At 34.8% G+C, this 13,175-nt stretch overlaps 1 protein-coding gene and 1 long non-coding RNA gene across 2 annotated transcripts in view; one reads left to right on the top strand and one right to left on the bottom strand.

The window, feature by feature from the left end:
* Positions 1-2,581: 2,581 nt before the first annotated feature.
* LOC130050161 (uncharacterized) overlaps positions 2,582-13,175 on the top strand; it is a 47,037-nt gene continuing 36,443 nt past the window's right edge. The window contains exon 1 of the mRNA XM_056149288.1: positions 2,582-3,767. The gene's annotated coding sequence lies outside the window, so the exon portion shown is untranslated. The remainder of the gene's footprint in view (positions 3,768-13,175) is intronic.
* On the bottom strand, positions 8,794-11,245 carry LOC125657339 (uncharacterized). The gene is made up of 4 exons (XR_008798568.1): positions 10,991-11,245; positions 10,558-10,684; positions 10,180-10,414; positions 8,794-9,822 (listed from the first exon to the last, which is right to left on the bottom strand). It is a non-coding gene; the product is annotated as an uncharacterized LOC125657339 (long non-coding RNA).

Below are 13,175 nucleotides of genomic sequence, written 5' to 3'. Positions count from 1 at the left end.
TGGTCATTTTCTGTTTGTTTACTATGTACCAGGAGCCACGCTAGTTCAGAGCAGCAATTTTTGTACCCGCCGTCCACCCCTTCTACCTCCATGTACTGTATATACTTTTTGGCATTTACTAAATAACTGACATTGCCTTGATTTCTTGTTGCTACCCACCCTTTTTTGTGGGCAGGCAATATTTTTATGCTAGTCTTTTTACATATGTATATGCAATAGGGGGTCATCTTGTTAGACCCCCTATCGGATGTTTTTATTTTTTGTATATATGTTCTCTTTCTCAATGTTAATTTTATAGATGTATGTAACAGGGGGTCATCAAGTCATTTGCAGCATATGATCTTAATTTTTACTTGGTTTTAATGACCCCCTGTACTGTATATACTTTTCGTCATTTACTAAATAAATGACATTTTCTATTCTCAAACTTGTTCTGTTTTGCCTGCTTTGAGCAAAAAACGAGTGCAGTCCACTTGGCTAGTGCGTTTGAGCTAAGGATCATAAAAAGTATTATTTGATTTTAGAGAAAATTAGACGAGTGTTTATATCTACATTTACCTTTGTTTACATGGAAAATAAATCATAATTTTAGGGTCTCAAAATCTGGGCATTCCCGGCCACGAAATTGCCCTTGAGGACGGAAGCAGAATCATTGACTCTGAGATATTGAATTCATTGACCGATGGTGCCCTTCTGATCTTGCTTGAAAAAAAAGCAGGATGTACCGGTAGATTTGCCAAATAAATGTAATTTACTAAGTACTAGCGCAGGTATATATGTTAATTGTTTTCCATTAAAAGATAAAAGAATGATATGGATCTAACACTAGGCCACTAAACCATAAACTGAGAAGAGACTTGATTTCGTAATTTTATGAAATCGCACATTTCAGAATATAACTAGGTTTACAAACACATTATGAAAATTTTATTTGTTTAGTGAAATTGATTTTAAACGTTATATGATTTCAAAGTTGATTCATGGGGCCATGTTATTCAAAATTAGTTTAAAAATTGTATATTCAGGCACTAGTAATCAAAAACTCTCAGTGCAGACTATAAAGGAAAAGTTGCAGTCAATAAGACGAAAACGTCTTGACAGATGTTCCATGAAGGTAAGTCTACTTGCAATGTTTACTGTCGATTAAAAAAATGTATTTCTTATAAGAAGAAATCTGAGAGAAGGTTTTATAAACATTTTCAATTGGAGGCACCCGTTGAAGTTCACAGCGAACATGGATCATACCCATATCCGTTGTCTGACAACCCAACTTTACATCAGTGGCAGATTTAGGAGGGGCGTAACCCTCTTTTTTGTTGGCAGAGCATTTGAAATTTTCCTCGTATCGGTAGGGGTAAAACCCCACCTTAACGACTCCCGTTGATGTCCGCCACCCTGAATTAGAGTCGCACTGGAGTATTGAGGGTGTCCAGAAACAACTGAAATGATAACTGTATATGCAGTGGTCTCATTGAACTGATCTCTCTGTAATTTACAGTATTTCAAACCCTTAGATTGCATGAACATGATTTGTTAAAAAAATGTCCGACGTCCAGGGTTTGGTGGATGGGTGGTCCTGGAAACAAAAAGAGACATACAAAGAGACGTTTGGATGGATGACATTTGTTAACGGTGGAACCCGGGCTTGTTGAACCATGATAATTAACTCGGTATCCCAGAAAGGCAGGTTTAGCATAGGGCTCGCTAGGTGCCAAAGCTTATCTGGTATCCCTCAAAAGTAGGTGACTTTAGCGCCCGGGAACATGGGCTAGTTGAGCCCTATTAATTAACTTGGCATCCCTGAAAGGCAGGTCTAGCATAGAGCTCACTGGGTGGCAAAGCTTATCTGGTATCCTTCAAAAGTAGGTGTTTATATCGCCCGGGAAACCGGGCTAGTTGAGCCTTGATAATTAATTCGGTATCCCTGAGAAGGCAGGTCTAGATATGTATTCGTTGGGTGGCAAAGCTTATGTGGTATCCCTCAAAAGTAAATGTTTATATCGCCCTGGATCCGGAGTTAGTTTGGCCTTAATAATTAACTCGATATCCCTGAAAGGCAGAATTTGAGGAATGCTCATTTTTATGAGTTATAATGTTTAATGAAAGTTTTGTGTTGATTTTGTGTACTGAATGAGGGGGGGGGGGGTAATTAAAATGATTTCTATGATTAACTTCAGATAAAAATTACCCGTCTGTACTTTCAATATCTATTAAAAATCATTTCTACGGATATGTTAATCTGACCACCGCTAGGTAACATCAGTACCGTTTTTAATTAGACTTCTTATCAAATAGTATTTCTTTCCATGTTGCATTCGTTGCTTTGTCTACTTCTTAGGGGAGAGATCAAAAGTTCAATGTCTGACACACAAAAAAACCCAACTAAATTCACATAGTTTTACGACCCCCACCCCCACCCCCCACCCCCCACAACGCCCCCTTAAACTATCGATTGATTGATTGATTAAATATTGTTTTATGTCCCGCGCTCGAGAATCTTTCACACATATGGAGACGTCAAAGGTGAAGGGCTGCAAAATTTAGGCCTTTGTTCGATGCTTTGTGGCCATTGAGCAGGGAGGGATCTTTATAGTGTCACACCTGCTGTGACACGGAACCTCGGTTTTTGCGGTCTCATCCGAAGGACCGTCCCATTTAGTCGCCTCTTACGACAAGCAAGGGGGTACTGAGGACTTAAGACTTTTTAAAGTAATCGATTAACAAGTTAGAACAAACAAGTATAATTAAAACTGTATACCCTATCTACAGTTTATTCACAAATGAAAGTGTAGATTAAAACTGTCAAATGTTCATTAGAATGTAATATCGTCATTTGTAACAGTCACTTATCTTTCTCCTTTTTTGACTAATGTGTAATCATTGTCGGATGAGAGAAACTTACAGAAGTTTACCCCCCCTTCCCCTAACTATTTGAATTTAGATTTAAATTTTCAAATTTAAGGTAAATCGTGGTATCTTGTCTAGTAAAATGTATTAAACGATATAAGAAGCAATAATTTCTTCCACTCCCGGAGAAATAAATGACAAAATCTTTTGATTTCTTGAATTACTTTGATGGGATAACTTAATTCTTTCCATAAAACCCTAATATTTGCGTCATTTTATTAATTTCACCTCATAAAAAATGATAGAAAATAGTACAAATGACTAAATAAGAGACATATTTCAAGCACTGTAAAATCCAGGAGCTTCCGGTGGCTTCACCCCCTGGGCCCCTACCAGGGCTTCGCCCTGGACCCACTGGGGGCCTAAAGGCGGCCCCCAGACCCCCTGCCTCATAATGGGCCACTCCCGTAACCGCAATTCCTGGAGCCGCCCCTGACTTTATTTATTTCTTACATTTTTAATATTTGAGCTAATTAGGGTTTAATTAGTAATCTTAATTAGTAAAAAGTCCCAACAATTTTCTTTGCCTTCTTCATCGTAAACACATTTCTTTACGAAATATTATTCGACATACATGTACGACCTATCTTTCTATCAGGGGCAAGTAACTCGTGGGTCACCTGCTTTTCAGGGATACCATCTAGTCATCACCGACCAAACGACAACCTACTTCTGAGTGATCTGAACTAGCATGCACCTTTACACCCACCAATACGTCACATTTGATAACAGATCACGCGGACGCAGATCAAACAAGTAACTGAAATATATTTGTTGTCGATCAGAACTTTGTGAAGAACACAGGGAACTGACTGTTTATGATAAAAAGGATATACAGTTATCAAAGACGACACATTCAGGTAATTATATCAATGAATGAAAAGAACGAAATAGGAATTCTACTTTCAGTTTGATGTCTTAATTAGTAATGTGTAATCTCAGCGAGATTCGTTAAGACTGGACAGAGTTTTTTGCAAGTGGACCGATGAATTAATTAAAGTTTCTGGTCTGGACAAATATTTACCGGTCAGTATTTTAATTAGTTACAGAGAGGTCGCCTTTATGAGGTCGAGTCCAAAGACTATTTCTACCTACGTAGCTATTAATATCTACCAAGGTATTTAAACCTACTTAAAGTAGCTACTTCTACCTACTTTTACCTGTTTTTAGAAATATAAATAATAATTAAGGCGCATCTTTTAAACAGGTCAGTCGTATTATATATCATGCTGTGCATGCGCACGGCAAAATTCGGAGTGTAAATTTTAATAATTTACGAGGCTGGAGGAAATGCATAAAAAAATGCCCCAAAAACCTTTAATGTAAAACTGCATGAAGGTAAACTTTAATACAGATTTGTAAGACATTCTAAACTTCTTATCACGTACATTATTTTTGTCCAATATTTTTGTGGTATTTGTCGTCAGTGTAAGTGACCCGCCCCGCCAATTTGGTACACACCAAATAGCGCCGTTTCTGCGTTTGGCCACGAAATGCAAGTAAAGGAAAAAGTAGGTAAAAATAGCTACCTGGAGTAGGTTTAAATACCTAAGTAGCTATAAGTAGCTACATAGGTAGAAATAGTTTGGACTGGTCCTGCTTATGCCAAGCGAAGCAAGGCTCTAAAGGTAACACGTGTGTAAAAAAAAAAATGAGAAAATCAGCAAATGAATACAAATAATCTCTACATACGTTCACTGAAAATTTTGAGATCCATATGGGCACCGCCATATTGATTTGTTCATTAGCTGCTTCTAGAGTTATTCGTGTTTTAATTTTGAATGCGAAAAATACAAGGCTGACGTGTAATTTGTAATTCAAACACCCAGTTTCTTAAACATGAGTGGTATGATTATTATTTTTATAGTTCTTAGCCAATCATCAAATAGAAAAACAGTAACACGACTAAATAGATGAACGAGTTCATGAGTTTCTTTAAATAAACGATATACTTGGGTCTGTAATTCTCGTTTGGTTTCACTTTCGTTTTTACTACTTCCGGGTACAACAACGTCTGGAATATATACAATCGTAACAGTGAGTCAGCGCCAATATGTAATTTGGTGTATTGTTTAGCGATCGGCTGCACACACGAGACTGGGAAAACTCTGCCATGTAGCTTATTTAAGTTCCTAGTCGATGCTACAGTAAGGAAGCGGTGGATACAAAGATGTAGGTACGTAATATTATCATAATTCAACGAATAATCATGTCAAATTAACACACGTGTGTATAAACTGACAGAATATACTGGACGTGTTGTATAGATATTTCAGAGGGGGAGTAGGCCTACAAAAGATTTTGAAACACGAACTGATAAAAAATAAAATGAAAAAAAAAATACAATTTCATAAATTGGGGGCGTTATTGATTCCAACATTTAGTAACATCTTTTACTACATAATTCCCTTCTGCCAGAAAAGGGGAAGGGACACTAATATATTTTATCAATATAGCTCAGAAAAATAACCTAGCTAGAAAAAGGGGAAAGGATTGACAGGACACCCTTGATACGACTTGCCTGTATATAGGCTCCTGTATGATTAAATTTTGTATTGTGTTTCAAGAGAACTGGCATATATCTTTATTGTATAATTATGTAAAAGTGACACATGGCCTTGATAAGAATGATTGTAACACTCATATTCTGTGCTGATTTCAGAAACTACAACTTTGTTGTGTAGTGAGCCACTTTAAGTCAATAAAAACAGCAACTTAAGGTATATTACTTTTTTTCATAGACACAAATTACGAAACCTGCTGAAGCAGAATCATCCGCTTCAAACGTACATGTAGGAACCGAAGTTGATACCGCTACCAATATAATTGTACCAGACAACAATGAAGTGCATCTACATGATCACGAGTATACAGCATCAAACCCTCAACATTTAAAAAGATACAGTGTACGATACAAGTATTGTCAATACCAGATACTAGTACATCAAACCAGGAAGTTACAACTGTTGTTGTTCAGTTTAGTGTCAGGTGGTTTTTCTATATTTTCTTCATTCTCATTTCTGTGTTATCTAAATTTATATGCACACCACATCCTATAATGGTATTGTTTTTGTTCTTACAGGTTCCCTGGAAGACTTAGATGTTGTAAACTTGAAGTGAGAAATATACCTGCTTAATTAAAGGAAACAATCCATGACAATTGGGAACATCATAATTAAAAGACCCTGGAAAGGTATCATGTTTTTACAGTTCGTTAAGGAACAATGAACAATGCACTTTCTATACACTGACTAGTTATCAATTTCACAGGTCAGCGCAGATTTCACAATATTCAATTACCTAGTAATTTTTGGGGGGTATAAAAAATGTTTACATGTATTTGTAATATTTATTCAACTATCACATTTTATATCAAATTAATATATCATATATTCATCTACATACATATACACATCTCCAAACATATATATACATGTACATACACTGTATGTACACCAACACACCCATAAAAGATATGTACACGCGTTAATGTGAAAGTTGTTTTAAATATAGAAGAAAAAAGAATAGAAAAAAAAGAAGAAAGGAAAGAAGAGAGGAGAGAAAGTTAAATAAATGAAAGAAAAAAACCCATAATAATAATATAATATAAATGGGGCACATGTTCAAGGGGGGGGGGGGGTAGTAAGCAAAATTAGTTTTCTAATAGAAATATTAATGAATACATATAAATTATAACCTATCACATATATACTGCCAGTTGTTTTTAAACTCTGTATATTTACATTGTTTTAACAATAAAATGTTTTCTATCATGATTCTTTCTTCAATAATTGCTTTTAGAGCCCTTGTACTAAGCAAAGGGTGGCTTTTGTACTTACTCGAAAATATATAATTCTTTATTATCAAAGTTATAAAATTTTGTACTTTATAAGCAATTTTGTTCTTATGTTTACCAAATAATATTGTTGTTCTGTCAAAAGATAAAGATATTCTAAACTTGTATAAAAGCCACTCTTCAATATCATTCCAAATCTCCGTTACTAGATAACACTTAGCAAATGGATGTTCAAATGATTCAATTTCTACTAGATAACACTCAGCAAATAGATGTTCAATTGACTCAATTTCATTATTGCAGAAACAACATGTTGGGGATTCTTTAATCTTAAGTTTATAAGATATGAATTTGTGGGAACTATTCTATGTAAAATTTGGAACTGTAACCAATGACGTTTTGATTCTTGTGTGACTTTAAAAGGGAGTTAAAAATTTTGCTCCATTCACTTGAATTGAAATGATATCCATATTCATTCCATTTTAATATTGAAGTACTTCTTTCTTTCTTTCTATCGATTAGAATATTATACATATCTTTACATCCTTTCATATTTATTTAGAATATTCTCATAGAGCTAGGCATAATTGGTCCATAGGAAAGCATAGTATCATTTTGATTTCTATTCATAAAACTGTCCATCACTGCCCGTTTCAGACCACAATATTCAACAAAATTTGTTTTTACATGAAGTTTTTTAACGGTATCGAGGCTTAAAAAATTCCTTTCTAAGTCAAACAAATCACTTATGAAAACAAAATCAGCATAAAAATAACTTTTAAGAAAGACAGAGGACTTCCCATAGTGATTCTTGGGTTATACCATATGTGTTCTTGAAATATATTTGCATTTGTATGTTGTTCTATATGACATATTTCAAGCCAACTTCTAAAGACGTCAATCCAAAAATTGTTTGTTATTTTCTTACATAATTGTGGAGTAAAAGTTTAGACCCATTAACCAAAGATTTTTAATATCTGTATGTAATTGTGCTTTAAGTAATTTTACCCACTTTGAATCTGAATGAATTGATCTTCTTATTCAACTTGATTTTAATGCTAAAAATAAACTCGGAATAATCAACCATTCTAAGGCCACTATCTCTGTAATCTTGAAAGAGAGTATTTTTTATGTTGTGGATTTTACTTCCCCAAAGAAAAAGATAAATTTCATCTTCGAATATTTTTACAATTTCTGAACAATTTTACAATTTTACAATTTGGGTAAAGTAAGTATCAAGTGATTTAGTTTAGGGATAATTAGTGTTTTAATTACAGTTACTATACCAATGGGAGTTAATTTTCGTCGTTTCCATTGATTTAATACTTTTTTTTTTAATATCATTTAATTTTGGTAGATAGTTGAGATTGATCATGTTATTTAAATCCAATGAAAATTTAATCCCTAAAAGATCAAAAGTGGTGTTATTCCGCTCACACTTCCACCTAGAATGATGATATAAATCTTTTGAGAATTTTTTACTACCAATCCATATCATTTTTGTTTTTTTGAAAATTTATTCTAAGCCCTGATAATCTTGCAAAGTAGTCTAATTCTCTAAGAATTCCGTCCTTAATTAAAGGAAACAATCCATGACAATTGGGAACATCATAATTAAAAGACCCTGAAAAGGTATGTTTTTACAATTCGTTCAGGAAAAATGAACAATGCACTTTCTATACACTGGCTAGTTATCAATTTCACAGGTCAGCGCAGATTTCACAATATTCAATTACCTAGTAATTTTTTGGGGGTATAAATGTTGCTGTATACACCATTTTCTGCGGATATTTTTCATATGTTCATGAAATTTTGTTTGAAGGAATCATGAACACTGTTGGGAGTGTCCATTCAACTGAAATACCAAAGTTAGAAGAATTGTAGATTGCAATGGATGCAACGGAAATGACATAATATGACCAAATTGATATGAATAGCCAGTCTTTCGCTTACAGTAACTACAAGAGTCGCCACAAAGAAAAGACTTTAATGTGTATTACACCTAATGCAGCTCATTTCCAGTCTTTATGCTGGATACAAATCTGATTCGGCAATTGTGAACCATTGTGGCATTTTAGAGAAATTGCAAGTTGGTGATATATTCCTGGCAGACAAAGGATTTTGTATATTTGACAAACTTCCAAATGACATGACACTTAATATCCCACTCTTTCTTACAAATAAATCCCATTTCTCAAAAGAGGATGCACAACTTTGCTATAAAATTTCCAGATGCAAAATACATGTTGGATGGGAAAATGAGAGAATAATTTAAAAAAAAAATCCTTAGCCATATCGTATCATATTATAGATATTGATCTGACAAAATATTTCAGCTTTATGTGGCACATGTGATTTTGCAGGTTACCCTTTTGAAGGAGATTGCAGATAAATGCTATAAACTTATTAGATTAATTGCATGAATATATATATACCTTACATCTGCACATACCTGCCACTTGAATTTTTAAAGTTAAAAGTAATGAATACCATATATGCAATATAACTTTCCTACATATTCATACGAATATAAAGCCTTTTATATTCATATGAATATAAAGCCTTTTGGATCGTCTCCATAAGAATGAAATATATTAAACAATATACAATCAAACAATCAACAATAAAGCCTTTTGTTCTCATTCTGAAGGTTTTCAAATCTGCATCATTAAAAAAAGAAAAGAAGTAAAATCCATTGTTTTTAGTAAATGCATGTAATTTAATGATTTTTGTAAAGCTAGACTCTGTGTTTATACATATTTTGGTTCATTTAAAATACGAAAAACTCTGTCTATAATGTTTATTCAATAGTATACATGTAATTACATAACTTTGATAGATGCACCACTGATATCATAATAAAGTATATGTACATGTGATTATGTGTTTGTGTGTTTCAGACTGCAAAAATACTTTATTATTATAATTATACTTTATCACACTTAATATGTTTGTTGACCATAATACATCAATGTCAATGTGAACTATTTGAGTGTCACTAGGAATCCACACTAGCAAATCACAGCATTGGGTGTTTTTCAGGTGTTGTTGTCCATGAATCTGATGCCAATATTCATATTTTGTTTTGAGGTGCAGCGAACCATCCCTTGCATCACATTCTAAAATGGCAAATGTCATTACATGTATTGATAAAATATACCTGATTTACAAGTGTTCTGATTAGTGGTGAAAGTATTATACTGCATAATATAGCATACATATACTTATTTTGACATAAATGTACTGCAGTATTCAAAACTTGATGCGAGTAAAGTTTATAAAGAACATTAACAGTTCAATATCACAATGAAGCCTAAGTGGCATTTGTATTTCATTCATAAAATTGTTTCTTTAAAGTTATAATAAATCTGGATACACCCATAATGATATATATGAATACATATATGTACAGTTGATATACATGTATGTATTAGGTACACATACAGGTAATTGTTCAATTTATAATGCTGACTTACCACGAGGGAAATCTCAATATTTGCACAGGCCTCTTTAATTGTCATTGTTCAAGCTGAAAATGGGCACTTAGCCTCAATTAAGAATTTCAGGGGTTGCTGACAATGGCCTGTTGCCCTGAGGAATGAGGATGCAGTTAATTCCTCCACTGTTGCTGTGACCTTTGACTGTGGCGACTTTGGATGTTTTATCCAACTACTGGCGTATTTGACATCAGTTTTATTTGCCTTCTTATATCTGAAAATTTCCAACATATCTACATGTAAAATTTTTATCTTCACAGTTCGAACCCATTTATTACTTACTTTGGGTATATTATAATCATAATAGATATAGATCCAAACATGTATTGACATTATTTTTATCTTTAAATTGTGTACCTGCCTTTGAAAACTTGCTGTCATATGAAGATCGACACTTATACTGCCCCATTATGGGTATACTGGCATCAGCCATCCACATTGATGATGACTGCACAACACCTTTATCCTCAGATTCAAGGCATATCTATAAAATAATTAAATAGTAAACAATTTTAACCCTTCTGTGATGTAACTGATAGAGATAGGCACATTTAATGCGCTTTGCTTATTGAATATACAACTGTACACTGCAGGTATGTACATGTAGTGTCCTTGTCTCCCCCCCCCCCCCCCCCCCCCCCCGTACGTTCGTATAAACACAAAGCCAAAGCAAGTTTTATGCATAATCCGTTTTTATTTTCAAGTATAAACATATTTTCAATTGGAATGATTTGAGAATATAAAATCGTATCGTACATCTCTCTAGCTCATAGATTACGCCTATACCAACCTGCACTTTATCTGCAAGACGTACCCTCATCGACGCTTGTACACTGGCGGTTATTACACGTAATTCGTCAAACACAAAGCGAAGAATCCTCGACGACTCCACTAATGCTTCAATTCCCATGTTTATTTCGTTAAAAGCTCCACATAATCGATTGATAACGCTATATCTATGTATACCACTCTCTACACAGTGCAATCTGAGAAGTTGATGTACCCGGAAGTTAATAATCTTGCTAAATCTCGGCAATCATGATACAGACCCTCTTACCAATCAGAACTCCTCGAATGTCTCGTGCACTCGACATAGACATCTATGTCGAGTGCACGAAACATTCGAGGAGTTCCGATTGACCCTCTTACGGTTACTTTTCTACCATTTTGAATTTATTGGTTAATTTGGTTTTAACGGCGTTTTTAATTGCAAACGGGATGTATTGTTGTTGTTTATAATTGTTTGCTTTGAAAGAGAAAAATTCGAGGCTAAATGTCACGTCAAAATGTTTGGTTTACGTCGCCTTGCGTTTTATTTCCCGCGTTAAATGAATAGGCTGATCCTGTATAACTGTTATCCTCATATATCCCCCTTTAATATTGAGATGTTACTGGGTGTTTAGCGCAAGAAAACTTTCTTTAAAATATATATATTCTTAAATGAATCATAATGTACCGTACTTAACGGAATTATGATTATCACTCGGGACACGCCAATGACCATATCATGCTTCGTTCAGTCCAACGGTCACACCGTATATATATATATATATTAAGTTAAATATATCGAATCACTTCGTAGGTCGGTACCGATAGCTTGTACCGAGTTCGAGTTCAATTTAGTATGCAACATGATTGGTGGTACCACTTATTACTTAAACTATTATATATATCATTTCTCATTAATCACGCATTAAATAAAAATTATGGGTATTTATTTTGAACAACGTTGTCTCCTGTACCGGATTATTTTCTTCATTGGCGAATCACATGACAGACCTAACTATTTCTGTTACGGACATTGTCAAATTACAGTTTTACGTCTTTTACTTCGGTCTCAATCCCGTGCCTAAAATCCGGTCTTCGGTCTCGGTCCCGTGACTAAAACCCGGTCTTCGCGGTATTGATCCTGTGACTAAAACCTAGTCTTCGGTCTCGGTCCCGTGACTAAAACCTGATCTTCGGTCTTGGTCCTGTGATTAAAACCCAGTCTTCGGTCTTGTGACTAAAACCCGGTCTTCGGTCTCGGGACTAAAACCCAGTCTTCGGTCTCGGTCCCGTGACTAAACCCTGGTCTTCGGTCCCAGATTATATCAGAATATTTGAGCCCCATTTCTCGTTAATTTAGATATGACATCTCGTGTCTGCATTCTGGTAGTTGATTGATAATTTTTCTTCTTTCATAAGATAGGAATGGCTTGATTCCGATCCACTCTGATTCTATGAAATTATATACATTCAATCACAAATATATTAAGTTTGTTCTTTTGTTTTTCAACTTATTTACTACCAGTTACCGTGTGTATTACTTTAAACTGAATTTCTTGTCAATCTCAACTTTCGCCTTAGGCAAATGAAAGGGCCAGCCTTGGACGTGATTTGAACTAACATTTTCAAATTTTATACGCCCGTCGTTAGACAGCACATAATATGTTATGACACTGTCCGTGTGTCTGTCTGGCATGCTGGCTGTCCGTCCGTGGTCATGTTTTCAAGACTTTTCTGTAACGGATGCGTGTACTGCTTTGAAATTTGGTCACAATATCTCCCTCAAGATGTATAAGAGTAAGTTTGCATTTCAGTTGGATTAGTGCACTTTGACTTACTCTTGGTCTAATAGTACAGTAGGGTCAAACAGTTTTCCAAACTTTATTTTGTTGTGGATACATATATTTGCTCTGAAATTTCGTCATAAGCTTAATACGAGTTCAGTTTGCATTTCAGATAGATTACTCTGTCCGTCCGTGACCTACATTAGGGCTAAAAGTAGGCTAAACAGTTTTCCAGATTTTTAGTCCCCTACCGACGAAGTCGAAGGGGACTTTAGGTTTGCGCTCCGTCCGTCTGTATGTCCGTCTGTCTGTCCGTCAGTCCTGCAAATCAGTTTTACGGACTTTTGTTAATGTGCTTGCAGATATTCATTTGATATTTGGTACACCGCTTTGCCATAACAAGTTACAAATCAAGTTCGAATT

Source organism: Ostrea edulis, chromosome 9 (genome assembly GCF_947568905.1).
Source record: "Ostrea edulis chromosome 9, xbOstEdul1.1, whole genome shotgun sequence".
In the NCBI taxonomy this organism is placed as follows: Eukaryota; Metazoa; Mollusca; class Bivalvia; order Ostreida; family Ostreidae; genus Ostrea; species Ostrea edulis.
This window is presented reverse-complemented; position numbering and strand designations above follow the sequence as displayed.